Source organism: Nuphar pumila, chromosome 8 (genome assembly GCF_984573655.1).
Source record: "Nuphar pumila chromosome 8, dmNupPumi1.hap1.1, whole genome shotgun sequence".
NCBI lineage: Eukaryota > Viridiplantae > Streptophyta > Magnoliopsida > Nymphaeales > Nymphaeaceae > Nuphar > Nuphar pumila.
In genome coordinates, this window is record NC_143256.1 from 14,565,675 (window position 1) to 14,580,052 (window position 14,378).

General features: G+C 38.9%; 1 protein-coding gene across 1 annotated transcript in view; it reads right to left on the reverse strand.

Annotated features, from left to right (window-relative positions):
* The window catches only part of LOC149829656 (actin-interacting protein 1-2-like), a 174,620-nt gene that overhangs the window by 72,572 nt on the left and 87,670 nt on the right, over positions 1-14,378 (reverse strand). The window lies entirely within an intron of this gene.

The window sequence follows — 14,378 nt, forward strand, 5'->3', positions numbered from 1 at the left end:
AATCTAACTTGTTTTTTGGTCCCATAGGCTTGGGTGAAGGGGATAAATGGATTGGTACGTGGAAATGGTAGCTCTATCTCAGCTGGTGGTGTGGTTGGCTGGAACCAAATAATCAAATCTTCAAGGGAGTACGACCTTGCAAAGGGGGGTGATTGAATTGGTAATTAAGTTTATGGTTCAAATCAAGCTTGCAAAGGGGTCAAGCTGAGGTTCCAGACTGACTTATGGTCCAGGGATGTAACTCTTGCTGAACGATATCCACCGTTTTTTCACATAAACAGAGATAACAGCATACTTGTAAGTGAATGTTGGAAAGGAAGAGCTAGTTAGTTCACTGAATTCAGAAGGAATTTCAAGGAGCAAGAGGTAGAAGATTGGTTTTGGTTATGGCTATTGGATTTTTAGGCCCATGGAAAATTTCTGACAGCGAGAATTCCTTATATGGAAATGTGACGGATGTGTTATGTTCTCTATAGCTTCATTTAGCCATGCTTTTGGCTGTAAAGATGTAGACCACTTTCCAAATGACACCGTCCAGGGTTTCCATCCCTCTCCTACAACCAAGATATTTGTGTGGCTCTTTGCACTTGATAAGGTTAATAACCAGTGCAAATTGAAAGACAAAAGTTTCCAGCTTGCAAGTACTTGCTACTTCTGTTTCGATGAGAACGAAACAATTGAGCATTTGTTTTGGTTTTATCCAGCATTCCAGTGGTTGTTCAAACAAGCTTTGGATTGTGCCAATAAAATGGCCAGATGGGGATTTAGCTTGGATTGGTCGGAATAGGACTGGTGGTTAAGAATCTTAATTTGATCTATTCTGTAAGCTTGTTGAAAGATTTCTTATCCCCTGGCTTAAATTATTTCTCTTAGACAAAAAAAAAGGATTTACATGGTTTGCAAAGTGTTATAATGTGCATCTCCCTCGCATACTGTCTGTAGACTCTGTACATACACCAATTCTTGTTTTCTTTTTGTTATGTGTGTGTGCTTGTGTTCAAGGATTGATACACACACACACACACACACACACACACACACACACATATATATATATATATATATATATATATATATATATATATATATATATATAGAGAGAGAGAGAGAGAGAGAGAGAGATGGTACCTCTCGAGTGACATGGTCCCATACAACAGCTTCTTGATTGAGATCACTAGAAATAAACATAGAGGCATCTGGGGAGAAACGAATGACGTTAATAGCACCACGATGCTTCTCAAGGACTGACTCTTCAGTGAGAGTGTCCCCATTGACAGAATAGACGTGGAGTTTCCCATCTTGGCCACCAACAATGGCCTCACTTCCATCAGGTGAAATTGCAGATGCCGTCACAGCAAACCCAAGATTCAGAGTTGACAACACTTTGGATCAATGAAGCATGATTACTCCTGAATCAGTTGAAAGCAATGCCAGCTCGGGCTTATCAAGTGCAATATTTAAGTCCTTTGGTTGTGCACCAATATCAATTTGTTCTTCATCACCACACTGATCAGCATGCAGCGGAATTCTCCTTACTTGTAAAATTTTGGGAAAAGGATCATCTCTTGTAGCAAAAGCAAGTTAAACATATTGTACATAGCTACAGTTGTTGTACAGTCAGCAAAATATAAGCCCCACAGCAGGATATCATCAATTGGAATTTGGCAGGTAGATTAAGAAATTGTTCCTTATTAAAGGAATATGCTATTCATCAGACTTTGTGAGCAATACTACCGTGTATTGAACTTTTATAATTGGCTGGAAAGCTTTCCAGACAAGAATATATGGACTATCCCTGATATTTACTATCCGAACATCAAAGAAGAGGACCAAATATTTGGAGAACACCTGATAAAATCATCAAATTGGACTAGGACAATATAACTTAAAAACGAGGAGAAAATCTCCAACCGAATAGCCTTTGGAAAGCTTTCACATGTTATTGCCATTAGACATACTAGCGAGCACAGACATGCTCCCAGTCTATGTCACAGGGACTCACCAAAGAGGCCTCTGCACCCACGTCGACGCGATGCGGGTGTGGCACCCAATTCGGTCAACCCGCACCCAATTTTATCATTGTCCAAAATGGACTTGGTTAACTTTGTCCATTAAAAAAAGGGACAGGGCTCGATAATGGGTAAGGGTACCTCGAGCACCCCCCTCCCCCCCCAATTAAAAAAATAAGGGGGTACCTCGAGAAGGGGTAAAGAGGGATGGGGCTTGAGAATGGGGTACCACGAGAAAGGGTAAAGGGGTGGTGTTAAAATATATATATATATACCCTCCCGCACCCCCACACCCAAGTTCTTTTAAAGTGCCGCATCGCCGCCCCCGCATCTGCACCCGTACCTATGTGACATAGCTCCCAGTTTATCCAATACATATATGCACATGTATGAATACAAATTGTAGTTAGTTGCCTGTTTATAGAGAGCGTGAGAGAGGTTGACTATAACATGCACGTGCGAAAATCAAATTCCACTTGTACAACTTACATAATGAATAACAAATAGTGTCAACTGTCACATACAAATCAATTCTTTATGTTGTGAACATTGGATCAAGAGAATTTCTGCTCATGACATTTTATATGTCAAAATTACAACTGGCACGGTAACAATGTCAGAACAAAACAATATCCATAGTGCTATGATTAGGCCAATGAAGCACTGCTCGTCATATTATATCATTACATGGCAAGGTGTACCTTTCAAAAGGTATATGTGTAATTAGGTTAACCTAAAGTTAGACATAACATACAAGAGAGTTGACTGCGACATCACCCACCATATGAGGCACTTTACAGCCCTGTGGTACCTCCTGTTATCTCTTCTCTATTCTTCGTCTTCACCACATGAACATAAAGTTGAATTACTTGCTTAAAAGATGTAGTACTGCTCATTTCAAGCATGGGCGTGAACAAATCTCAATTCATTTTTTATTTCTTCTCAAGGAGTATTGAAAATGATATTACTTGCATATTTTGGTCAAACTATTTTAATGGAATATTATATAGAATTTCAAAGGCTATTTAAGTTTCTAATTCAAGAATTTGACATCAAGAAATTGGTCTCATTTACGTACCTCTTAGAGATTGAAGTTACAAGAACAACAAAGAGTATATTTATCTTTTAGAGAGAATATGTTGGAAGATACTGTTATTAGTCAGTTTGGAGCCTTGTGAATTAACTAACATATCTGTTATCCGATTAGCCTGATTAATCAATTCATGCACAATGAAATGATACTGAGATGGGCCATGAATATTCAAAAAATTGAAGGCTACTCATCAAAAAGGAATCTTCTATGCCAATTCCTTTGAAGTACAAAATAGATGACCCGCATGTATGTGCATAAAAGAACCGCCTCTGGTTTTATTTTCTTTGAGAGTGAATTCCGTACCATTGAATAGAAAAGAGACAAATGATCATAAGCTTAAATGTTGAAGCCAAATTATAAAGCCATGTCTTTTGGGCCATTTGAAAAGAATTCATGTAAAAGCAATATTACAAAAGGCAGAGATTCAGGTGAAACTTCTAGGAAGCTTTATGGTGATAAATAATATCTATGAAAAGAAGCAACCATATATTGGTGACTTGCCACTTTAATAAGAAAGAGTTGCATTCAAGATGTTTAGCACTTCAAATTTTCTGAACAGAATTGCAAATTCTCCAAGAGAGTTCAAGGCTTGACTTCATAAATCAATTCGATAGATATCTTTGCAACACCTCAAGATGGAGCATTGTTGCCTATCTCAATTAGGGGTGGCAATCGGGTCGGGTTGGCAGGTCGACCCGGCGGGTTGGCTGGTCAGCATACCTCAACCCGACCCGTTTATTAAACGGGTCGGCTGTGGCAAACACGAACCCGACCCGCTTATTAAACGGGTAACCCGACACGACCCGCCAACCCGTTTATAAACGGGTTGGGTCGGGTAAACGGATTGGCAGGTTAGCAGGTTGACCCGCCCGCCTAACCCGTTTATTAAATGGGTCAGCTGGGTTGGCATACCCCTAACACAAACCCGACCCATTTAATAAACGGGTTAGGCGTGAAAAGATACTGTCATTTAGTATAAAGTCTGGATCTCAGGATCCAGACCCAATTCCTTTCATTTTAAACACATGCTCATTAATGTTTCATTAATGACATGCTATAATTTTATCATAACATGTAATGGGTATTTTCGTACCCTAGCTATTGTATCTGTGTGTATTTAATCAGAGAAGCAAAAATGAATACCCTGATTAGGGATTTTTGCTGCAGCCTCGTTCTCTCTCCCCATGCTGTGTTGTTGCTTGTAGATGAAGAAAGAAACCCATGATTTCTATCATGGTATCAGAGCAGCAGGTTCAATATTGAAGATCGGTTCCTTCTATGACTGATTTGTCTCCTTCTAAGGTACCTATTTTCTCATTTTTCCTATCGATTTCTCTTGTATTTAAATCTGCAGTCCGGACTGAAATCTCTTCTTCGTACTCTCCTCTTTCTTTTTGCTCTTTTGAAATACATCATTAATCTGCTTATTGTCTTCTTCAAGTACCTCCTTTTGATTCCCCTTTTTTATTTAAGCCAACGTGTTTCTCTTATTTCCAAAATCCAAAACTGAAATTTGGTCACGTTGGCATATTTCCTCCTTCTTTCATTCCCTGTTGTTCTTCTGTCATATCTACTACTTCTTTCACATTGCTGCACGTGATCTTACCCATCCATAAGCAAAATAATCAAGCAAGATCAATTTTTTTGATCTATGTGTGATTACAAGAGTTGAAAAGGATCACTCAAAACTCATTTGCATATTGACGTCAGATCAGATTGTGATCTGCACGCTCAGATCTATCTTGATTAAAATAATTTCATCTTCGAATTCATTTTCATCTCTGTTTTGCCTGTTTTCTCATTATTCTAAAAGGAAAACACATTATTTTCAAAATAACGTACCTATTACTGATTGAATTTTATTCAGAACAGATTCTTTACTATGCAGTCCTATTTTTCTACCTCGTGTTCATCAGTTAAAAAAAAAAACTAGTCTGGTCTTTAGACTTCTCTGATATTAAAATTTATGTTCTGAATTATACTAGAATTCAATTGTGGTTGGGTCTTTGTCGTAAGGCCATTTCTTATTTTTTATTCCTTCTCTTGGTTGGATCTTATTCCTTCTTGTTTTTGGCTTCAAAAGAATATGGACTCATTCCCTCATTCTCAGTCTGGTCTTTCCTCAAACTTTCTCAGCCAACTCGTGTCTGAGAAACTGAACAATTCCAATTTCCTAACTTGGAAGCAACAAATCATACCATTCATAAGAAGTCAGGACCTTTCTGGACATCTGGATGGTTCTGTTCCTGTTCCTCCAGAATTCATACCACAAGAAGAAAAGAATGGTGAGAAAGATCTTTCTATTACCTATGTTAGAAATCCTGAGTATGTATCCTGGATGAAGTGAGATCAGGCGTTGGTTGCCTATATCACTTCTACATTGTTACAAGAAGTGCTTGTGGCAATTCCAGATGACTGCTCTGTTAAAATGTAAAATTGTGCAAATGTTTCATATTTACTGACAAAAATGATAAACTTTCTCCTCGTGTGATTCCCTGTGCCTTTTTAGGATATGCTGAAAACCAGAAAGGTTATAGATGTTTTGACTTCAAAAATAATAAACTATATGTGTCTAGAAATGTTTCCTTTCTTGAAAAGGAGAGCTTCTTTGATTTTAGAAAATTAAAAGACGTCACTGAGTACTCCTTTTTGCTAGATCTAATATCAACATCTGATGAATATGACCTTGATTGTAACTTTGATGATGATCTAAGAATTATTGATCTTAATGTTGAAAATGAAGAAGTTCATAGAGATACTAGTATTCAATATTCCAGGCGACAAGAGTCTAATCCTCCATGTGCACTTGAAAAATATTCTAACATTCCAACTAGACAATCATCCCGAATCTCGAGGCCTCCAGGAAAGTTTATATCAGTGGCGGAGCCAGGGGTGGGCATGGGTGGGCGGCCGCCCACCCTAAAATTTGAAACCGAGTCGACTCATGACTCGGAAAACCGAGTCGAATCGGGACTCGTGAAACCGAGTCGAACGAGACCCGGGCTCTCGATGAGTCTAGAGCCTGCCAAAAGAGGCGAGGGGTAAAACCCTAGCCAGTTTTCTAAAGCTCTGCCCCTCCGTTCCAGCGTTCCCCTTCAGTCATAGGCAAGACGGCAACCCCATTCGCCGGCAATCCTTGTGCTCTGCAGTGCCGCCGGCCTCCCTTCGGTGAACCCGCGGTGGCGGTGCCCCCCTCCGAGCTTCTCCCTCTCGGCTGCAATCTCCGGCGACGCGAGGCACCGGTGTCGCAGTCAGTCGGACCTTTGCCAATCTCCGGCAACCATCGCTAGCAGTTTGAAGAAGACCCTCTTATCTCCTAAATTTGAGGGTGGGTTTTGTTCATGTTCAGTGGCTTTGGTGATACAGTATCCAATTATCCATTCTACAGGAGCAATACAGGCCAATCCTTCAATTTGGTTCTTGATCCTTTCTTTTTGGCGCACAACTAAACGTGGGTCTAGTTTCTTTCCTCCTTTTTGGGCGCAACCTCATTGGAAGAGTCAATCTTGCTATCCTTTCTTGGTCATCGTGCATGCATAGGACTCTCCTTTTGTGCCTGCTGCTAAAACAAGGTATGGATGTCTATCAATGTAACGAAGGCAACGGATAGTGTATCTTTATCTACCAGATAGTTGGTGAGTGAATTGCTTGTTCTCGATTGTCTAGGATTCTTGTAGTGAGTAACTGTGGCCATTGACAGATTTTAATAATTGGGCGTCTGTATTTTTTGTCTAACAAGCATTTTTATACTCTTTTTGCTTGAATTCTGCATATGGTGCATGTTGGTCATCATCGGTGTCATAAAAAATGTATTCATTTTTTAGCTTAAAGCTTTTTCGGGGTTCTACGGCCAATCTTGGTGGTCAGAGGCGGAGCTGGGGGGGGCGGGGGCAGGAATGGGCTGTAGCCCAGTCCTGCCTCTCGAAACAGTTAAATTTTTTTTTTTTTAAAAGCCCAGTCCTAGCCCAGCTCAGCCCTGACTGCAGCAAATAGTTTGATTTGTCCATATAAAATAGATTTTTATTAATAATTGTAGCCATTTTTTATTTTATCTCAATTTTTTTTTTCGAGGGCGCTGCCCCCGAGCCCCCGACTATCACGCCATTTTTTTTTGCTACACCCCTGTTTGCCCATCCCCCATGTCAATCCTAGCTACGCCACTGGTTTGTATCATACGAGTCTTTCTCACCCACATATAGGGCAGTTATTGCAATAATTCACTCATATGAAGAACCATCCACATATTTTCAAGCAAAAAATGATATCAAATGGATAGAAGCCATGAAAACTGAATTAGATGCACTTGAAAAGGCTTCTACATGGAATATTCAAGATCTTCCTTCAGGGAAGAAAACTATAGGATGTCGATGGGTTTATAAAATTAAAACCAAGAGTGATGGTACTCTTGAAAGATATAAAGCCCGTTTAGTAGCCAAAGGTTATGCCCAAGAATATGGGATTGATTATGAAGAAACCTTTGCTCCGATGGCTCGTATGACTACTGTCCGAACCTTAATTGCCTTAGCTTCTATCAAAAAATGGTCTATTTTTCAAATGGATGTCAAAAATATTTTTTTAAATGGAAAGCTAGTTGAAGAAGTATACATGGAACCCCCTCCTGGTCTAAGTATTCCTAAGGGTAAAGTCCTTCGCTTAGAAAAAACTCTTTACGGACTTAAACAAGCACCAAAAGCTTGGTATGATAGGTTTAGTCGTGTTATGATTGATATTGGTTTTCAATTTTGTTTAACTGACACTGCTTTGTTTATTAAGAATTCTGATGCAGGGATCATTGTGCTTCTTCTCTATGTGGATGATATGATCATCACCGGAAGCGATAAACAGGGAGTTGAAACAATCAAAACACTTCTTAAATCTCATTTTGAAATGACTGATTTGGGCTTGTTGAGATACTTTTTAGGCATTGAAGTTGCTTATTCTCCTAGAGGATATTTATTATCTCAGACTAAATTTGCTTTTGATATTGTTTTCAGGTCTGGTATTACTGATGATAAGAAAGTTGACACTCCAGAAGTTGTTAATGTTAAAATGAAGATTGATGATGGAGAACTTCTTGCAGACCCTACTCCTTATAGACAGCTTGTCGGGGCACTTTCCTATCTATCCATTACCAGACCAGATATAGCACATGCTGTTCATACAGCAAGTCAATTTCAACATGCTCCTACTTCTGTTCATATGGGAGCAGTCATGCGTATTATCATATACATCAAGTCCTCTCTTTCACAAGGACTTTTCTTATCTTCCTCCTCTTCTCTTGATTTAATTGCATATACTGATGCTGATTGGGGAGGTGATCCCAATAACAGACACTCAACCACTGGCTTTTGTGTCTTTTTAGGAGAATCATTGATCTCGTGGAGGTGTAAAAAGCAGCAGAAGGTATCTCTCTCATCCACCGAAGCTGAATACAGAGCCATGGCAACCACGACCATGGAAGTAGTTTGGCTCCGACGACTGCTTGCTGACATGGGAGCTGAAGCAACAAAGGCTTCACAAATGTGTTGTGACAACAAAAGTGCGATCTACATTGCCAGTAACAGAACATTCCACGAACGCACCAAACACATCGAAATGGATTATCACTACGTCAGAGAGGAATATCTACACGGGATAATTGATCTGCCATATGTCACTTCAGAATATCAGTTAGCAGACTTCTTTACAAAGCCTCTCGCTGCTCCCCGATTTCACTTTCTCTTAGACAAACTTTCGCTCATTGTACCGTAAGTTTGAGGGGGAGTGTTAAAATGTAAAACTGTACACATATGTATATATAATAATATTATATTATTATATATATATATATATATAAATACATTTTTCATTTCTTTCTTTTCTGTATTTTTTTTCCTTTATTTTTATTTTTTGTCTTTATGTCATCTAGTTCAGTTTGAACTAGAATGACTGTCGCTAGTCAAGTCCTGTCCAGACTTGACTAGCAATAGAGTTGTTGGACTGACACATTCCAACAGCTCTTAATAGAGCTGTTGGACTGTGTCCAACAGCTCTTAATAGAGCTGTTGGACTGTGTCCAACAACTCTATTGAGTCCTCTTTCAACTGTGTATATAAAGGGGTGCAGCCCCTCTTGTATTTCATTCCAATGCTTCTTAAGCAATTGGTTTTTCATATCAATAAATAATACATTTTTGTTTTTATTTTGTTTCCGGTTATACCCTTTTTAAGGGTTATGCTTTAGTGTCATTCTTGATACTTGCCCTTGTTAATCTAAGCTCGTGTTTCGAAGATCCCCATTTCATTTCATGCTCAACAATGCAATTATGGCATCGACTGGTTCAGACATATTCTCAAGTTTCTCAGGCCAGAGTATTATTTTTAAAGAAAGAGTTTCAAATGCTAAGAAAGGACTCCATGACTATTATGGAGTATTTGAACAAAATGAAGACTATTACAGATCAATTGGCCATTGTGGGATGCCCTGTTAGTGACAAAGATATGGTGCGACAAACTTTGAGTAGGTTGGGGTCGGACTATCATATGATGGTTACTTCCTTATTGTGTTTGCCAGATTTACCTACATTTGAAGATCTTTGTGTCAGGCTTTTACAGTATGAGATGACGTTGAAAGGATTTTCTGAAGATACTCATGCTCATGTTGGATCACACAATGTTCTTGCCACAGGAGTTGCCTATGGGCGAGGACGTGGTAGGTATGATTTTCGAGACAAATGGGGTCAAGAAAGAAATGGACAAGGAAGTCGCGGAATACTACCTACACCCAATGTTCCTCCCAATGGGCAAAGGCAAAGGACAATACCTACCTGCTTTCTCTGCAACAAAAAGGGACACATAAAGGCAAATTGCTGGTTTAACCCGCAAAATAGAGGAAAGCAATTGGAGACAAGAAAGGGAACAGATACATTGAAAAATAGTGGAGAAGTCAAAGAGTTACTATTATTTGCCTTGGCTGAATTGAATATCAAACAGAATAATCAAGGTACTTGGTATGTTGATTCGGGTGCAGCCACTCATGTCACTGGTGATGCTGGTAAGCTCCTAAATCTTGTTTCTTATGTTGGTAGAAATAGTATAGTCACTGGAGATGGGTCTCACCACCATATTTCGCACATTGAAAATTTTGTAATCCCCATGTCCAACTATTCTCTTGCACTTTCAAATGTCATTCATGCTCCTAATATCAAGAAAAATATTGTTTCTGTCTCTAAACTTGTAGATGGCATTAATGCTTCAGTTGAGTTTACTCCTTTTTCTGTTTGTGTTAAGGACCTTCAAACGAGAGAAACATTCACTGAAGGAAAACGTCAAGGAAATATGTACGTGTTCCAAGAGAATCCTTCCTCTCGTGTTCAACCTGTTGATTCCATCTTGAAGCTCACATCATCATCTTCAGTTTCTACTGAGAGTGTTTTTAATCTTTCTGAATGTATTGAGTCGAATCTTTGGCATGGTCGTCTGGGTCATTGTAGTAGTCGCTTTATTGATAAGCTTGTTTCAAGTAAAGTGTCGATAATAAAAAGTGTTCTAGTTGTCTTCAGTGTAAGAGTCATGTTCTTCATTTTCATTCCATTAATAAAAGAGCTTCAAGACCATTTGAAATTATATGTTCTGATGTTTGGGGCCCAGCTCCAGTTCCTTCCATGTATGGCACTAGATATTATCTCATATTTGTTGACAGTTATTCTCGATATACATGGATCTTCTTTATGAAAAGTAAATCTAAAACCTTCAAGTTATTTCAGAATTTTCATTCTTTTGTTCAAAACCAATTCTCTCAGAATATTATTTGTTTCCAATGTGATGGAGGGGGTGAATTCTCTTCAAATGACTTCATAAATTTCCTCCAAACAAATGGAATAAGTAGATATGTGTCTTGCCCTCACACACCTCAACAGAATGGGATTACTCAATGGAAGCATTGTCATATTGTCAAGAGTGCAATGAGCATGATGCATGATAGTAACCTTCCAGTTACCTTCTGGGCAGAGGCTTTTCACACAACTGTCTATGTCATAAATTGATTGCCTATGAACATCTTAGAGAACAAATCACCCTATTTCTCTTTGCATGGTGTGCATCCAAATTATCACGATTTGCGTGTATTCGGGTGTATGTTATGTTCATGTTGACAGTTCAATGCGGCACAAGTTTCAGGATAAGGCCTTAAAGTGCAGATTTGTGGGGTATGCTGATGATTACAAAGGCTACAAATGCTATGATCCCGTGAGCAAGCGCATAAAAATATCCAGAAATGTTGTGTTTGACGAATCAAATTTTGGTCATAATGCTAGCACTCCTCCTGAAATTGAAGTTTATCACCCTTGGTTGAACTCAGATCTCTTTTCTAGTATTGATAATGTATGTTCTTCTTAATGTAATCAAAGAGACTAGGGAAACGTATCTACTGTTGCGCAAAGAACTCAAGAAAGTGTAACGTCTGAATCACTATTGGCCCCCGAAAGGTATAAAGGCATTGGTTACTCTCGACGTGAGAAGGAGATACCTCCCAACTTTAATCAGGAGCATAATTCTCCTTATGTTTCCACTCAATCACTTGCTCACAGAAGGTCTACCCGACCTCGGCATCCTATTGATAGGTGGGTCAGTTATGAGAACTTCACGATGGATTTTCAACTTTTCTTAACCTCTTTGGGCAAGGAAGATCAACCGACAACATTTTATCAAGCAATCAATTCTAAGAGATGAATTGAAGCTATGAACAACGAAATGGCGGCTCTTCATGAGTCTGGCACTTGGGATATTGTTCCCAGACCACATAATCGGAATGTGGTTGGGTCAAAATGGGTCTATAAGATAAAGTATAAGCTAGATGGTGCTATCGAGCGATATAAGGCAAGGCTGGTTGCCAAAGGATTCACACAGGAGCAAGGACAAGACTATGATGAGACCTTTATTCTAGTTGTGAAAATGGGAACTATCCGCATCATAGTATCATTGGCTGTTGAGCACCAGTGGACTCTCAACCAATTGGATGTGAAGAATGCGTTTCTACATGGAACTCCGAAGGAAGAAGTATACATGGAGCAGCCCACTGGGTATGCAAAAGGGAACTCTAAAGAATACGTGTGCAGGTTAAAGATAGCTATATATGGTCTAAAGCAGGCATCTCGATCTTGGTTTGACAGTTTCGCTCTTGAAGTAGAAAAATATGGGTTTAGTCGGTCTCTTCTTGACCATTCTCTTTTCATATTTAAATGCAAAGATATAATTACCCTGTTATTGATATATGTTGATGACATTATCATTACAGGTAACTCTAATGAACATATTGAACAGGTTAAAGAACTTTTGAATCATAAATTCAAGATGAAGGATCTTGGTAAACTGCGATACTTTCTTGGAGTAGAAGTTGACAGGACTCCTTAAGGCATGACGCTTACTCAACATAAGTATACCATTGATGTTCTTAGCAAGGCAGGTATGACAGATTGTAAGCCCCTCAGCACACCCAATGTACTTCATCAGAAACTCAGTTGCTAAGATGGAGATTTGTACGAGGATCCTACAGGATATCGCAGGATAGTAGGAATGCTTCAATATCTTACCTTCACTCGGCCTGACATTGTCTATTCTGTCAATCAGGTATCTCAGTTCATGCATGAACCACATATTGGGCATATGAAAACCGTTAAACGCATTCTTCGATATTTGAAGGGTACTATTGGAGATGGTCTTCTGTACAGAAAGAGTATGCCTGGTCATCACATGCATGAACTCCTTACTTACACAGATGTAGATTGGGCAGGAGATCCAGATGAACGTAGGTCTGTCTCAGGATACTGCGTTTTCATTGGGCTAAATATTGTCTCCTGGAGCAGTAGAAAACAAAAAGCCATAGCCAGGTCGAGCACAGAAGATGAATATAGATCAATGTCAGCTACTACAGCCGAAGTAACATGGATCAGACACCTGTTGACAGAAGAGAATCGATTTCTAAAAGTATTCTCTTGTGTGACAATCAAAGTGCTATCAACATGTCATTCAATCCTATCTACCATAGTCGTGCCAAACATATTGAAATTGATCAACATTTTGTAAGACAAAAGGTTGAAGAGAAGGAAATTGAACCAGAATACGTGCGGACTGCTGATCAAGTTGTTGACTTGTTTACAAAAGGACTTATCAAGGACAAATTTTGGATGTTCATGGTTCAAAACCATGTACAACTGGAGGGGGGGTGAAAAGATACTGTCATTTAGTATAAGGTCTGGAACTCAGAATCCAGACCCAATTCCTTTCATTTTAAACACATGCTCATTAATGTTTCATTAATGGCATGTTGTAATTTTATCATAACATGTAATGGGTATTTTCATACCCTAGCTATTGTATTTGTGTGTATTTAATCAGAGAAGCAAAAATGAATACCCTGATTAGGGATTTTTGCTGCAGCCACGTTCTCTCTCCCCATGTTGTGCTGTTGCTTGTAGATGAAGAAAGGAACCCATGATTTCTATCAAGGCGGGTCGACCCGTTTATTAAACGGGTTAGTTTAAGCCCAACCTGAACCCGCCTAAAAGGCGGGTTGGCGGGTCGGGTTGGGAGGTCGTGTCAGGTTTTGCCACCCCTAATCTCAATATTTGTCATATTTTATGACAAAATCTTTGCAGTTTGTAGTTCTACTTTTAAAGGCAGTGACATTTTTTATTGATAAAAATATAATTTACAATCAAGCTCCTTTACCACCGGAGAAAATTATTAACACTATCACAGTTCACTATACATGGAGTTCACAAAACTATACTAGTCATCAATAACTTCACTTTTCATATTCTTTATATATTTTATATTTTTCACTCCATTGTTCTCTAAAATGCCAAAATTACTTCTGTAATATCACATAAGGGCATTTTGTGAAGCACATTCTTGTACCATTTCTATATTGAGGGATCTAACATTTCTCCATCAACGCAAGATTTCATTTTCTTGTTATTCAATTGCAATGAACATCTAGTCAGTCTTTTCCCTCAAGACATGTTTTATTTAGAACACAAGATCTTGTTGGCTTACTATGCCTGACTCAACATTGAGTAGTAATTTTAGCTAGTGTGTAAATTGCCTACCCCATCAAGGTGCAAGATTGAATTGAAATATATTCATTTCAGTGATCATATTGGATAATAGAAAGACACATCATCATGTTCTCCAGCCTAGTTGCAATCATAAGTCATCAAGAAAATCAACTTCAAAAAGATGGTGCAAGCACACAAACCACAAGATATAAAAATAAAGGCAACTACTACATGTACATGA